Below are 12140 nucleotides of genomic sequence, written 5' to 3'. Positions count from 1 at the left end.
GAAGTGGTCAATGGCAGCCATGACACCCACCTTGATGATGTCCCAACATGCTTTGAAGAAAGCACCCGTAAAGCCATCAGGTCCCGGAGCCTTATCAGATGGAGACTCAAACACGGCACGCCTAGCCTCCTCCTCAGTGAAAGGGGATCCAACATCACTGAGGTCACAATCAGGGGCGAGAATGCCCTCCCAGTTAAAGTCCCTTTGTTGCCGAGGGCCCTTCTTGATAACAGAGGAGAAGTGGCTATGAATGATGGCCTTCTTATGGTCGTGGTCGGTAACCCAGCCACCATTATATTTTAGGCGATGGACGAAATTTTTTCTCCTTCTGCGATTGACTCTAAGGTGGAAGAATCTAGTGTTGGCGTCTCCTTCTTTGATGTTCGTGATCCTTGACATTTGCCGTTTCTGAGCCTTCTCTAGCACGGCCAGGCCAACGACACGCCTCTTAAGCCTCTTTCGGAGATCAAGCTCGGCGGGGCTCAGGGATCTAGATTCATGCGCAATATCAAGGCGAAGGATGACCTCCAGGGCCATATGGAGCTGGACCTTGACATTAGAGAAAAGTGTTCTGCTCCAAGATTTAAGTCTGATACTAGTTTTCTTGAGCTTGTGATGGAGAACGTGGTAGGGCTCGACATGGTTATGGTCTTCATTCCATGCCGCTTGGACTGTGGACAGAAACCCAGGCATAATAATCCAGAAGTTCTCAAAACGAAAGCACTTGGAACGTTTTGGGCCATTCGCATTTGCAAGCAGGAGCGGACAATGGTCGGACAGAGAGGAAGAAAGGGCATGCAGGATGTGCAAACCGAACTCCAAGTCCCATTCCTCATTGCAGAAGAAGCTATCAAGTTTGCTTAATGTAGGATCACTTTGACCGTTGCTCCACGTGAATCTCTTGTTTTGCAGATGGATCTCTTTTAACTCACAGGAGTTCAGGGCGTTTCTAAAACGGACAATGCGGCTGCAATTGGCATTTGCGCGATTCTTATCTCTTGCTCGATAGATTTGGTTGAAGTCACCCGTAACCAGCCACATGGTGCCCGGGGGAGGCTTTTCGGACACAAGCTCGCCAAAGAAGGCGTCCTTGAGATTGCCACGGGTAGGGCCGTAGACAGCGGTCAGCTTGAAGGAGGTGGAGTTGTCAGTCTGGGAGCGCAGGGTAACGAAGGCCGAGAGGTAGTAGGTCCCAAAATGCACGTTTGATAGCTGGACCACATCCTCATCCCATAGCAGAAGGATGCCACCACGGGTACCATCTGCCGGTCGTTGGGCAAAACTTTTGAGCCTCTGACCTCCAATGTGAGCAGCAGTGAGGGAGTCTGCATTCTCCATCTTGGATTCTTGTAAGCAATCGATGTGGCAAGGAGTAGCAGCAATCGTTTCATGAACGATGGAGCGACGGTTCGGGCAATTTAGACCTCTGACATTCCAATTCAGAATTGTGAGGTTGTGTTCTGTCATTTGGAAACTAGGTCTACATCCTTGATCTTGGCGTTGACACAACAATGTAGGTACAGCCAGCAACTTGCAAGGGCAGAACCAGGACATAGTAGCACAAACAACAAGATAACCAGCCTCGCCAGGGCCAACATCCACTTCGGGAACACGAAGCAGCAAACAGGCGTACATGAGGAGTTGACATATTGCCTCGCCAGGGCATCAGGTTGCTGCAACAGATTGCAGTTGCAAACAGGCGTAGAGGGAGCAGAACTACATGATTCAGAGGTACATGGTTCAACTAACATGGTTCACTAATTACTATAGCAGCATGACACCATCCAGCAACACATCAGGTCGCAGCCGAAGCGCCCACGTCCTCCTGAGAGCCCAGCTCCGGGCCACCTTCTCCACCGTGCTCAATCAGGGCACTCTCGACGGCGGACATCAGGTCGCAATCAAGGTTGAAAAGGGCCCTAAGCACGGCAATGGTGATGTCCGGGAGACGACCATGAAACATGTGGACAAACTTGGTGATGGCCGCCTCGGTGAGCTGCTCTCCCTCGTCAACAATACCCATGCATTGGCAAAGAAGCTTCTCGGCCATCGCCGCAACGAGCAGCTTGCAGTTCTTGGCATGTAGTCTTGGGCTGCGACGGTTCAGCTGAAAGCCGGTGACTCCGACCAACGTCTTGAGTCTTGCAGCAGGGGGCCGAGGCGGCAAGGAGAAGGGCGACGAGGGAAGCAAAGCCGGCCTGCTTGGGACAAAGATGGGAGTCACCACGTCATCCTCCAGCGTGTCGCCGCCCGCGGTGCCAAACTGTAGCTCTGTCTCAGCCACCAGGGGTGGCGTGGGAGCAAGGGAGTCATGGGTGGCCATCCCCAGAGAGGAAGGTGGGGAGACAACATGTTCCAGGACCGCCACCATAGAGGGCGAGGGCGAGCGCTCCAGCTCTGGGGTTGCCACCGGCAAGTCGATGGTGAGCGAAGGCTGCACCGGGATTGGCGCAAAGCAGGGGGCAGCCCGGCGCAGACAGTCCACCGCGATTGAAGATGATCTGATGTGGATGACATCGCTTGACGTGGTACGCGGGGACGGAGGTGGCGAACGGCCGCGGGAGCCACGGTCCAGGGAGCACGCCCGCCGTCTGCCATCCCGTCCGCGGTCGCGGTCGTCGCGGCCATGGTCAGCACCATGACCCCCCTGACGCCCATCAGTCCCGTTGCGCTCCGGCGCACAAGACCGGCTGCGAAAGAGGCCCCTCCAGGAAGAGGAGCGCTGTCGGTCATTGTCGCGTCCTCTTCGATCATCTCTGTCGCGGTCGCCGTCCTTGCAGTGGCGGTCGTCGTCCTCTCGACGACGAGGGGGTGGGGGCGGTTCCCGGTCATCCCGCGCCTTCTCTTCCCCATCGACCACCCCATAGACTCAGGTGAACGGGTCAGTGCGGGGGCAGCGAGGCACCTGACCAGAGGCGTCAGGCGTGTAGTCTTATAGCTGGTCCAGGTGGACGATGGCGCGGCAACGGATCCTGCGGTGGCCGACGGTCGTGGAAGGGGCGCCACCAACACCAGCTTGCACCCTCGGAGCGATGGTGACGCGATGGACTTTGGGGATGGCAGAGGGGTTGTCCGACCATGCACAAAGCTTCAGGCGGGAAGCATCTTCGCGGCGGAGCATGGCGATGTCGAAATAGTGCAGGAATGTGTCCGGCCCGAGAACTTGCGCCGCCACGGAATCGCTCCAAGCATTGAGCGGGATTCCCTCAATGCACATGTGGACATGGTAGTTCGCCTGCACCACGTCGGAGTGAGCATCAGGCCGCCAGTTTGAGGAGTGGATGTCGAGGCCAGCGTGCCGAAAGCGCCCAGGCGATGCGGTAACCCTGTCTCGGTGGTGAGGGTGCTCGAACAAGGAAAAGAAGTCCTCGGGGAAGTGGGAGACCACCGTGACGCGCTCGATGCCGAACTGGATGGAGATGGCCTCCTTGATCTCCGTTGTGTTCACCGTCGGCCGGTTTCCACCAAGCCAGAGGAAGGCCCCCAAGGACGCGAGGCTCGCAGCATTGGCCTCCATCTCTGGGGAGGAGACGATGACCATGTGACCGTCCTCAGGGCGCAGCGAGGGGTCGCCCACACGGAGAGGGCGGGAGGCATGGCGCGACGTGGAGGGAGGCGCTGGCGGCGAGGGCAGCACCAAGGGAGGTTGAGGCAGAGCAGCCCACGGAGACGTAGATGCCCCCGAAGCCGGACTCGCGGAGGGGGAACGAGCGCTGGTGCAGCCCCTCGCCTTGTGTCCGATCTCGGCAGTGACGACAGGTCAAAGGATTTCTGCAGCTAGCTCTCCAGTGGCCCTTGAGAAGGCAGCGGTGGCACTCTCTGTCCCTGAGCCTGACGAACCCCCGCAGCCGCTGCAGGGAGGAATAAGAGGGTGAAGGGGAGTGGCTTGAATGCTGGTGGGTGGATCGTCCCTCCCTCCACCAGTATGGCGGTCGCACAAGACGCCAACCCTCCTCCGAACTGTCGCCTGAGCGGACAGCTCAACTTGAAGCCGTGGCAGGGCGCGCAGGGCTTGAGGGAGAACGCCATCCCTCCGCCACCGAGCTGTCGTTCGAGCGGCCAGCATGCCTTGAAGGCGCAGCAGGGCACGTAGGGCTCGAGGGAGCTTCAAGCGACGGGCACTGGCCACGCGCCATGAATGAGGTAGCAGGAGTCTTGAGGCACGGCCGGTGGGCGCCATGAATAGGGGGCGGTGGCGTGCCCTCCAGCACAGAAGCCTTGATTGCGAAGCTCACCAGTCTTGGGCACTCGGTCGAATCCGCCGCGGCCGCAGGCGTCACAGCCGACGAGCTCCGCGGATCTGGGGAAATCCCCACCAGCTGCGGGAACAGGCCCGTAACCAAATCCGGCCGGGAGAACCGCGGTGAGGGGAAGCCGGGGGGGAACCGCTGCGAGGTCGAGCCGGCGCGGGGGGTGGGGCGTCCGGCACGGCTGGTATGGAGGCTGCGGTCGCCGGAGCGGCGCGTCGCAGGAGGGTGGGAGGTGGGAGCATGGTCATGTGTGTTGTCTTACACTTACATCAAGGACCATAACAGTAGGGTCTTCACTTTTGTTTATTGCATGTATGTCTCTATGATCTAGGACTTTGGCAGTAGGGTTTTTTTCCACGCCAAACGGGCGTGCCGATGCAAGTAAGTCCTACCGTCAGAGAGTCGGGCGGTAGGATGTTTTACCCTACCGGCAAGAACAGTGGCGATAGAGAAAAATGGTTAAATCCCGAAATTTGTACAAAGCAGGCCAGGTCTTACTGAAGTTTGCCAAAAGTGCCAAAACTGTGAATTTGCATACGCTGATAGCACTTTGGGTGGTCGATCGAGACTGCAAATACGAGCAGTTGCTCCGCTTTTCCCAGCAAAAGAACAGTCTCACGTCAATAATGAACACATGCATCCGCCATGCCTCTTGTAGGGAACGAGGGCATCAGATCTACTCCAGCTTTGGATTAAAGTAAAGCGGACGTCTTAGCGCTGATAATTAGGGTTCCAGCACTTTTACAAACATACACAAGGGGACAGGCCGGAGTGGCCGGTGGCACCACACATGGCCAGGCACGCAGTGACAACAAATAGCAAATGCGTGCGCGCTTGCTTGTATCATTGGTGCCCTTTACACGAAAAATAAACAGAAAAGAAAACCAGAAAAGAGGTTGATGCCACTTCATTTTCACTAGGCGACGTTGCTCCGTACGGGAATCACAGGGGAGTGCACTGCATGCGCGCCACGGCGTCCGGCAGCACCTTGTGAACAGCTGCCGGGTCACTGGGCAGTCGGCACGCGTACACGTCCTGTCTGCGCAATCAAGCGCACATGAGCTTGGCACGCCCACAAGCAACGAGCCGGTACGGGTGCCAGCACGACTCGGGTCAGGGGGGGGGTGCTGCAATTTACAGGTGCACGCGCCTGAAGACTCGAGCGGTAATTTTTGGGGTTGACGGCGGTGGTGCGGATATACTAGGGGCCAATGGCATCTTGCATTGCCGGTCAGACGGGCAGGCTTCGTCCTAGGGGGCAGCTCTCTCGAGATCTGCGCGCCCAATTTGTTTAGGGCCTGTTTCAATAAGTCACCTAAGTCAAGTGATTTAAAATCAGTGACTTATAAATTAGTCCTGTTTGATTGTCATCTGACTTATAAGTCACATGACCACATCTTTTTACCTTATTTTTTTATATAAAGATGATAGGGCCCATGTAAAGAGGATCACTTATAAGTTTTAAGTTGGGATGAAGCAACTTATGACTTAAAAGTTGGGGTGACTTATAAGTTGAATCTGTTTAACAAAATAAGTCATTTTTTATCACTTTTCCACATATAAATTGGTGACTTATTTGGAACCAAACATGCACTCAGTGTCTCGCTTAACAGTGGAGCAGTTGCACGTAATTTTTGGAGTCTGCAAGTAATCTTGCTTGGCAGACAGTGATCGGTGCACAACGCTCTGCTATACTACTAGTAGAGTAGCTGACGTGCACGGTGGGAAACGATCGCACGCTCGCTCCACAAATTTTTTAAGCACTCTTTTCTATGAGATGACTTCAGAATTTGATTGGTGGTGGTTCCAGAGTGGGGACTGGAGCTAGTCAGCTAAAGCGGTTGGTTTTTGTTTGACACGGAGAGTGTCGACATATCGATACGACGTGCTCCGTATGCAGCCGAGTCACCGCCTTCCTGGTGCTCATCAGGCTGGGCACATCTTCTGTTGCACGTCCATATCTTCAGCTTCCAGCCAGGCAAATTGCCCGCTCACACAATTTCCAACAATTTCCAAGTGACTCGGCGATGACTAGAGGACACGTGATACACCAACAAAGGGACAAAACGTAAGTACGAAATGTTCAAACAAACCGCAAATTGGAGTGTCATCATTTCCACTTGCAAGTTCTGCATTTTTTTCAGCAGTCCTGGCTAGTTCACTGATTATAAAAAGCAGGGACTGAGCCAGAAAATAGAGATAGGGGGGGCAAGAACTATAAGACTAAAAATCATAGGATAGATACATACAGTACTACATATTGAAAGATCTAGGGTTCATTTCAATTGTGCTATGTCATCCAGCCAACCAATCCATCCCAAAATTTGGTGCAGAAAATGACCTCCAAGGCTCCAACGCCTCGTTAAAAATTTGGCTGTGAAAACGGGATGAGGTAATGAAGCTGTGGAGAGCCAAATAACTGGATCTCGATCAAACAGAACTATCACTTTTATCAACGCCAAATGTATTGTCAGGCACTTTGGGGCTCAGATCCAAAATTTTGTATCTAATCCTTAATTTCTCTATATCTACTATTCCGCTTCTATGATTTGAAAGATGCGGACTAATCTAATGCTAAACATAAACTAACCTTAATTTGGTCGCTCATCCGTGCGGCCGGCCGGCCAGAATGCGCGGTGGATCAACACGAGGCACCTGCATATCCCGTTCCCTTCTCGACGGAGAGATCGATCGACATGGCGGATGGCGGCCGGCGACAGGCTCGAACGCAGAAGCATGTTGGAAACGAAGCGATAAAGGAGATCTAAAAACTGTGCGTACGGGCGTATTACTTCCTACCACCCTAGCCTGGTTTGCTTCCACTGTGGGCTGCTTTCCTTTTCACTTGTCCTGGATTTTGGGCCTTGTGCGTGCAATCGTTTGTAAAAAATAAAACGGGCCTCATCATATAGGTAGCCAGCCATAGGGGGGGCAAAGCAACCCACGAACAGTTATTAGCGAGAAAAATCAGCGAACAAACTGATCGCTGTTAACGGGTGACCCGATTGTCAGGGGGGGTCTAGCCCCCCCTCGTCCCCCCTTGAACCCGTCCCTGATAAAAAAGGTTTTCATTTTACCTCCATGAAAGCTATATGAACAAAAGAATTCTCCTCACTTCATTAGTAGTCTTTTCTGTATTTTTATAAGTACGTACTCCCTCCGTTTTTTAGTGTGCATATAAGATTTGGTCAAAGTCAAGCTTTGTATAATTTGACTAACTTTATATTAAAAAATATCAACATGCACAATATGAAATCAATATTTCCAGATGCACCATGAAATGTATTTTCATAATACATAGTTTTAGTATTGTTGATGTTTATATTTTTTTAATATAAATTTGATCAAACTTTGTGTAGTTTGACTTTGACCAAAACTTATACGCGGAGTAAAAGGAAACGAAAGGAGTATAAAGCTACGCTCTATCCGTTCTAACTTCTAAACATAGTGTGTTTGAGTTTTATTGTACACTATGGAAAGACAAATAGTCAGTAGTACAAGGGAAAGGCAACTGGATGCACAACGATCAACAACAATAAAAATCACATTCCAAATATATAGTACTACCTCTGTAACTTATTGTAAGACCTTTTTTACACTAAGGCAATGTCAAAAACCGTCTTATATTAAGTTACATAAAGAGTATATATTAGCCGCCTTCTTTCTTTTTGCAAAATCGATCAGATATATTCTATTATAAAGTTCATTGGAAGTAAAAATCATCTTAAACATAATAAAAATTACATTGAGATTCTGAGACCACCAAATTACAAATATTGCCGCCAGAACGCGCCGCAGTCATCGCTCCCCTACTAGAGCCAGCTTGATCTTTTTTTTGACTATGAGCCAGCTTGATCTTATCGATGACAGTCGAAAAGTCTTAATATGTGTGCCCCTAAGTACCAGCGTCCTTGAGTTGCAGTCGTCGCTGTTGAACCCTTACATAGATATGAAGCATCCGACACCAAATCTCGTTACATAAGAACCTCATTGTCCTAAGAAGACGACATGAATCTAGATTGGAGCTTCGTTGCCGCGTCTAGACGGATGAAGTCAAAGAGGATAGGAGCCCTGAAAGTGCTAGTGATCGACTAGAGGGGGGTGAATATGCGATTTTTATGAAAGTCTTCAAAACATGGAAGTTTCGAAGACAAACGATAAAAATAAACCTATTACCATGCAGCAGAGACTTTGATTATCCCTGCAGTCGACATAGCTAAAACTCCAGGTGGTTTAACCGAATAACACAGAACAAGGGAGTACCTTGCTCTGATACCAATTAAAAGTGCTAGTGATCGACTAGAGAGGGGTGAATAGGCAATTTTTATGAAAGTCTTCAAAACATGGAAGTTTCGAAGACAAACGATAGAAATAAACCTATTATCATGCAGCGGAAGGTAGACTACACTAAGCAAGCTATAGTCAAATATTAAATGAAATGAAAGCACAAAGACTAATAGCAGCTAGGCAGTATAGATCAGGACGGAAGATAGTATGAAGCCAATCAGAACAAGCAGTCACACAATGAAGACAAATAGATAATGCAAACAGGCAATGACTTCACAAGGACCAATCTGCAAATAAAGAGATGGGAAGGATAGAACCAGTGGCTCGTTGAAGACAATGATTTGTTGGACCAGTTCCAGTTGTTGTGACAACTATACGTCTGGTTAGGGAGGCTGAGATTTAACTCAGAAGACCGCGTCTTCACCTTATTCCCCTTGAGCTAAGGACACCCAGTCCTCGCCCAATTACTCTGGTAAGTCTTCAAGGTAGACTTCCAAATCTTCACAGACTTCGTTCACCGGTGATTCACAATGACTCTTGGATGCTCAGAACGCGATGCCTAACCGGCTGGAGGATTCACAGTCCTCAAGTGTAATAAATCTTTAGATCACACAGACAGGAAGACTTCAGTGATGCCTAACACTCTTTGGCTCTGGGTGTTTAGGGCTTTATCCTCGCAAGGATTTCTCTCTCAAAGGATTCGAGGTGGGTTGCTCTCAACGATAAAAGCCGTGCACTAACTCTAAGCAGCCAACAAATTTATGGTGTAGGGGGTGGGCTATTTATGGCCACTAGGCAACTCGATCTGATTTGTCCGAAATGACCCTGGGTCACTAAGGAACTGACACGTGTTCCAATGGTCAGATTTCAAACACACACGGCAACTTTACTTGAGCTACAAGCAAAGCTGACTTATCCAGCTCTGGATAAGATTTGCTCTCATTGTGTTCGCTCGAAGACATGGGATTTTGGTTAAGCATCACTTCAGTCATTCTGACTGGTTCACTTGGACCCCACTTAACAGTACGGTGGTTCCTATGACTCAACAAAGAAGAAAAAGAACGACGAAACAACTAAGTCTTCACGCTCCATAGTCTTCACGCGATGTCTTCTCTTGTCATAGTCTTCAATGTGAATGTCTTCACATACCACCTTTGACTTCAATGTTTTCATACATTTTTAGGGGTCATCTCCGGTAGGAAAACCGAATCAATGAGGGACTTCTACCTATGTTATCCTGCAATTCTCACAAACACATTAGCCCCTCAACCAGATTTGTCGTCAATACTCCAAAACCAACTAGGGGTGGCACTAGATGCACTTACAATCTCCCCCTTTTTGGTGATTGATGACAAACTGGTTGAAGTTTTCAACGGGGATAGAAATATGTGAAATTGTAAAGGATTTAAGTATTGTCTTCGTAAGTAGCAGAAAGGCTCCCCCTGAAGATGTGCATATAAGTATTTTGCTTTTGAATGTAAATGCACATGGCAGGTTGTACTTGCGGAGCTCCTCTTCTACTTATGAAGACAATTCATCATGCATGAAATGATATAATGAAGATAATGACATGCATAATGAAAAATGGACGTCTGCAAAATGACTTCATGCAGAATTTATCGTCGCACATGCGGAATTTATCATCGCATCACATAGTGTCGAAAAAGGTAGCAGACGACCATCAAGTTTAAGTGTTACAATTCAAAACGAACAAAATGTTTCAAAAGCGAGAGTTGTAAGCACTTGACAAAAGTAGCAAAAAGTAAAGCAACCACCCATATGGACCCGCTTGAAGACTATCAACTCATATGCTTCTCCCCCTTTTGTCAGTAATGACCAAAAAGGTTCGAATACATAGAGCTTCTACTCGTTCCCATGAGGTGCAGGCGAAGCAGCAGGGTCGTCGTTGAGGTCCGGTGGTGCAGAAGAACTTGGTGCAGTGTCGAGACGCGCTGAAGGTGGAGGTGGTGAAGTGGCATCATCTTGATCATCGATAACTCTAGCATTCACCGTGGCAGCTGAGGAAGAATAGTCAGATTCTTCAAGGGAGGGAGTCTGACGCAAGTGAGCATTCCTTGGAGGAGTGGAGTCAAACTTGAATCTTTCTGTGAAGCCATCGTCTTGAAGATCTTCTTCAGCAGTGAGCAAAGTCGAACTCTTCCAAGACCTCCGACAGATTTCATGTGTGACAAAGGTATTCTTGGTGGCAAGATTACGAATGCGATTGACGTCCACCAAGAGGCTTTGCATCCGATGCTTAAGCCAGTCATGATGCTTATCCTGTTTCTGATGTACCGCGACGAGAAGCTCTCGGTCATTGAGAACATGAGGTCGCTTTCGAGGCCTTTGGGAAATTGTGCTTCCAGTGTCGTCAGTTTGGGCGCGAGGGGCACGTGTGTTACCAGCCAAGGGATAAACATGAGAGACTGCCTGAACTCCTTCAATGGGCTGGGTGAAGCTTTGATGATCAACGTTGTGAAGATAGATTGGATCATTAGCAGGCTCTGGGTAAATAGCTTCAACAGACAGATCAACCTCTGGCAAGAATACAAGATGATTGTGCATAGATGGCTGATAGTTGAAGGCAGAGAGGAGCTTGATAAGGCGCATTACCCATGGAGCGTAGAACTTCAGACCAAAAGTGTCGAAGCCAGATGCAGCCAATTGCCTGATGAAGAAGTCTTGAGCATTGAAGCTTATGCCATTGAAGATATAGAAAACCAAAGTATTCATTGATCCTTCAAGCTTCGCTGTAGATGAATGTCCTTTGACAGGCCATAGAGTCTTTCTAATGATATGATAAATGGTGCGGGACAGATACTCTAGGTCTTCAACAAAGAATTCGGTTGGGTATTCAGCGTCGCGTGGCAAATGCTTCATCATGCTCAGCATTTGACTCATGTTGGGTTCTGGCTTCTGGAAAATGCTCTCCAAAGCATTCTGGTATTGTTGACAACCTGGTTCATAGTATTCACGGGAGTGGGCAGGGCTGTGAGCTCAATGATGTCTTGAGCTTTAGCTTCATGATGGACATCTCCTGTCATCCACTCAAGGATCCAAGTCTTCGGATCCTTGTTGTATCCACGAATGTGGAGGGTAGCATAGAATTGAAGCAGAAGTTCTTCATTCCAGTGTTCCTTTGCAGTCACAAAATTAAGCAGACCCGCATCACGGAAGCAGTCAAGGGCTTCTTCAAGGCATGGCAGTCCAGCAATGGCTTCACAGTCAAGATGCATGTGAGGGAAGATGCGTCCCTGATTGTACAATATGCATGAATAATAGCTTCGCTGCTGATAACTCCAGAATCGGTCCGAAGAGATTCTTGGCCTTGTGTACGAGTTCTTGGCACTGTTGAAGAATGTGTTGTGTGCCTCGAATCCATTCAGATTAAATGATCCTGGTGAAGTTGCAGTACCTGGAAACCGTGGTGCCTTGGCTTTGCCTTCTGGACATGAGGCATGTGCTCCACATGATAGGAAAATTGAGGTCCGGGAACAGGCGGAGGAACCAGGATTGGCCAGCGATAGTAACAAGCTGTCCACGATCATATGCTTGCTCGATGGTGTGTGGCCTTGGAGGAGGTACAGGAGCAGAGGCATTGGC

The sequence above is a fragment of the Triticum aestivum genome, chromosome 2A (assembly GCF_018294505.1).
Source record: "Triticum aestivum cultivar Chinese Spring chromosome 2A, IWGSC CS RefSeq v2.1, whole genome shotgun sequence".
Taxonomy (NCBI): Eukaryota; Viridiplantae; Streptophyta; class Magnoliopsida; order Poales; family Poaceae; genus Triticum; species Triticum aestivum.
This window is presented reverse-complemented; position numbering follows the sequence as displayed.